The following is a 4,474-nucleotide window of genomic DNA, read 5'->3' on the forward strand; positions in this document are numbered from 1 at the left end:
CTCCTTCGAATCGAACCAAGGATCGAAAAATTTCATCCAATTTCCCTGGTTCGGAGGGCTGGCTGGCCGAACGATTTCCTCCAATTCGGCGTGGAAGGCGAAGAATGTTAATTCGGGGTGTCCTACGTACGCGAGGCACGGTTACGTGGCGCCCTCTTTTCACGAGGGATGCTGGAAATATCGAGCGAAAGGGAGAATCTAATCGCACGGACCCCTTTAGTAATTGAATCGTGCGTTAGAAGTAGTGCGATTCGAAGAGGTTATGTTTACTGTGATGGATAAAGAAGTTGTGGAGATGAGATTTTTTTTTTTAGAAAATGGGATATTTTTTGAGAGATAGAGAGAAATGCTTGATTTTGGAATAATTAGGTTTCGTGATACGTTGCATTAAGAAGAAATGTGTAGATAATTATTTAATATTTCAAAATAAATTCTGTTATTGGTTAATTAGATATTTATAATTTACGATTGCTTTTTTTTTTTTTAATAATTTATTCTTATGATGTCTTTTTATATCTCTTAGAGTTTGATGATTTTCATTATACACAAGTTTTTGCATATAACGAGCCAAGCAATTCAGTTATTTTCGAAAGTATTTCAGAAATATATTTGCGTTAGACGTAGGAGCTTCCATTATTAATTTCCCCTCGTCTTTGAACATTTTTTGAATTTCAATTAATATTCCAAATATTCTAAATTCACCACGTTCCACCATAATTACCACTAATTACAAAATTCAAATATTAATTATTACAATTCTACCAATAACGTCATTATAGTTTTTCCAATTATTCGCTCAGAAACGCAAAACGGTTCTAAATAAATTTCACAATTTGCTCACTTCCACGTCATTAGTCGCGTAAAATTATAATACGCCATCCTCCACACATTTGAAAATTACAATTCCAACCACCGTTAATTCTACCCGCCATCATCCAGATCTCCATTACCACCGGTGCTCTCTCATTTACTCATAAAAAGTGCTCTCAACTTTCCTTCCTTACCTCGTACCCTTAAAGTTTGCCGAGCGGCCATGCCACGGATATTTTTCTCCCTGTGAAAAACACTCTCAGCGGGGTTTTCCTTCGCCGCTGCGAACGAACTTGAGCCGAGGAGCAAGGGGGGATGCTCGTTGAAACTTTAAGAAGCGCTCGTGTAATCGTGTCTCTCGAGTAGGGCCAACAACGGGAAAAGAACAGAAGGAGGATATAAAAGAAGGAAATATGTGGTTTATAATGCGGGGACGTATCCGACGAAAGAGTAAAAAGTGGAGAAATGTTTTCGTAGGCGTGTAGTACCCGCGGGGGCGGCGGCCCCTCTTAATAATCTCACATTCTTAAGCACGTCGACTTAATTTACATTTTAACCGCTTCGCGAGAGAAGAAAAAAAAAAAAAGAAAAAAAAGAGGAAGAAGAATTACGTTTCTTTCCAGAGACCGTGGCCGACCGTGCGACCGTCACCCTTGACCACTCTTCTCACCTTTTTTCTCTCTTTCTTTTAAACCCTTAGCAATCCTCGGATGATGTTTCTCTGGAGAGAATAAATTTTTATTTCTCGTGACATCGAATACGAATTAAAGGCAGAAGAAAGAGATCGGATTAAATTAATAGATAGAGCCCGACAGGGAATAAAATCGTCGATTTATAAGGAGAGTGAGCATCGTTTTCCATTTGATTGAACGGTGAATTGATTTCTTCGAGGCGATCTCGAAGAAATTAACTTATCGTTCGTAAGGAATCTATTATTAAATATTGGAAAAATATGATTTGGTTTTAAGTATTATGATTATGTAAAATGATATTTTAATTATAATTTAACGTTCCTTTTATAGCGATGTAAATATTTCACTTTTTCGTAATCGATATTTCTTTTAATTAAATGAAGGATGCTGTAAAAAGAGATCGAATTAGTTACACGATATGCATGTATATGTAATATCGAATAAAAATTTTGCAGAATCGCAGGAACTATTTTCAATAAAAAAAACTTTTAAATTTATAATTTTCATAGAAAATTTTATATCTTAAGAAACATTTAAGATATATATCGATCACTTTATTGTTACTAATTAAAAATTACTTTATTACAAAAAATATAAAATGGAAAAGCGATTCGCTAAAAATTTATACTTTGAAATATTTGAACAATCCTCGCAAAATAATTCATCGAGGCAAGATATTCTAATCTACATCCCCTTTTCAAAAATTAAAGATCCAAAAGTGTTCGTAAAAAGGAAGATTACCGGAGAAGGATCCCAAAAGATCGCGATTATTGCTACGTCATATAAAAGGTTCGTAAAATTGTAGGTTAATTCCATAAGACAGCTTCGCGACAATCTTTCTTAATGCTCTTTCACGAGCTGCTGCGCCCTCTTCGAGTGCGCATTTATTAAGGGTTGTTACCCCCTCCACCTCGATCCATACACGCTTATTCGCTCGCAGCTGCGTGTGTGCAACTTTCCCCACCAGCCTCGAGCGAGCCCCACTCCAACTCCTTTCCTGGCCCTTTCATAGAAAATAGTGGTGGGGTGGCGCGATTAGATGCATAGGGGAGGTTAGATGAAAGTTTAGATAAAATGCAGGGTGCGTCATCTCGGCTCTCCGCCTGAAATCTGCTTGCCTTGAATCTAAACGTGCATGAATGGCGTCTAGACTACTACCCTTTCGATTCTGTTAGACAGACGAATATATTTTATTCCTGCGTTTCATGTGATCAATTAACGTTTCTTTTTCTTCGCGATAAATATATTATTACACGTTACACGTAGATGATCATTTTAGAAATTACATTTTGCCTATATCACTTTTTGGGTTATATATTCGCATTTTTTAAAAAAAATTTTCTGTTATTGTCAAAATGTAATTATTCCATTTGCGCGTTGATTTTTTTTTTACAAAAATTTCGAACTAAATATAAAGTTTCTATAAAGATAAAAAAGAAATAAAGAAATAAACAGAATATCGATATAGCTAGAATTTTTTTTTTTTCTTTTACTGATAATTGTATGGAATTGGCAGTATTAATACATTTTATTACATCGTTAATAATCAAGCGTAATCGGTTCAACGTGATCGTATATAAAATATTCTGTGTATAATATCGGAAATCTTTAGATAGCGGAAGGACCTTGGTTAAGAGAGAACGTTGAGAAGCCACTTAATTAATACCGAGAAAATTAATAAATGTATCCATAATGGTTGTTGGAATGTGAAACAATCCGTGGAATATACTTGATATCAGTACGTTTTTAATATTTAATTTTTCAATAACGTTTAATGTGAGAAACGATACATTTCAATCGTAACAAAATTTCGTTTGTGCGATTAAAACTAACTTTGGCTATGAGATTGAAACTGTTTCGAAAAAAAAAAAAATGTTAATTCTTCGACGAATGAACAGATTCGATAATGTGCTAGATAAAAATTATCTAGTCATTGTTTTCTTTTCAAGATTTTTTTTATTATTGTTTTATTTAATTTTTGCAACTTAATTGCAATCAATATTTCGAATATTCGTATTGCGAGTATTATGGTAAGAATAATTGTCTTGAAAAAATATAATTTGGTTTTTTTCAATAAATTAAAGATTTAATCGTTGTATTATTTTATATTCAATAAAAGTTAGCTGTGAATACATTTCATTGCGTAGATTACTTTACACTTTAATTGCGTTTAATTCTATTACGATTATTATATTATTATTACAATTTTATTGTAATTAATTAATAATTAGAATGTTCATGCAAATTTACATTTTTATTAATGAATAATTACAGAAATCGAGTGTGAATAGAAATTTGTTTTATATTCTAAATATTACAACAAGCATATATTTTATTTAAAAAAATTTCGTTTTGTTTTCACAAATATAAATTAAACATTCAAAATTATTTTATTTTTAGAATTAATTCACCTACGTTTCCTCTTTCTCTTCTGTATTAATTCTACCATTCTAGCTGTATAATTCTACTTTGGCCAGCGAATCCAACCAAACACAAACACCTCGTGACTAAACGAAACTCATCTCTAAAATGGTTCTACCTCGAGTCTACTACAGACTCCCCATACAAATAGTCTTGTTCTGAAACAGATTAACAACCTTTCTGTAATAAAACATACAATAACTCCAAAAATCTATTTACCAATCCAGTCAATTAAACCTCTTCTGCCAAACAATACTCTCCTGATTTAATTTTTATCTATCTTTTTTACATTACTCAATATATATTTATCACTATTATAACTATTCACCCAAATTCGCTCGAATCCATTTCACCCCTTCTTCAACGATATCCCTTCAATTTTCTAACACGCTATTCGAAACCTAGCTACAATTATATCATACATACATACTTATATATACACACACACACATATATATATATAGATTCCAGCTCTGAATCTCATCAGAAACTGGCGACCATCCCCAGCAACGGGCAGACCGATTTTCCTCGGGCGACCTCACGATATATTC

The sequence above is a fragment of the Apis dorsata genome, unplaced genomic scaffold (genome assembly GCF_000469605.1).
Source record: "Apis dorsata unplaced genomic scaffold, Apis dorsata 1.3 scaffold_295, whole genome shotgun sequence".
NCBI classification, from domain to species: domain Eukaryota; kingdom Metazoa; phylum Arthropoda; class Insecta; order Hymenoptera; family Apidae; genus Apis; species Apis dorsata.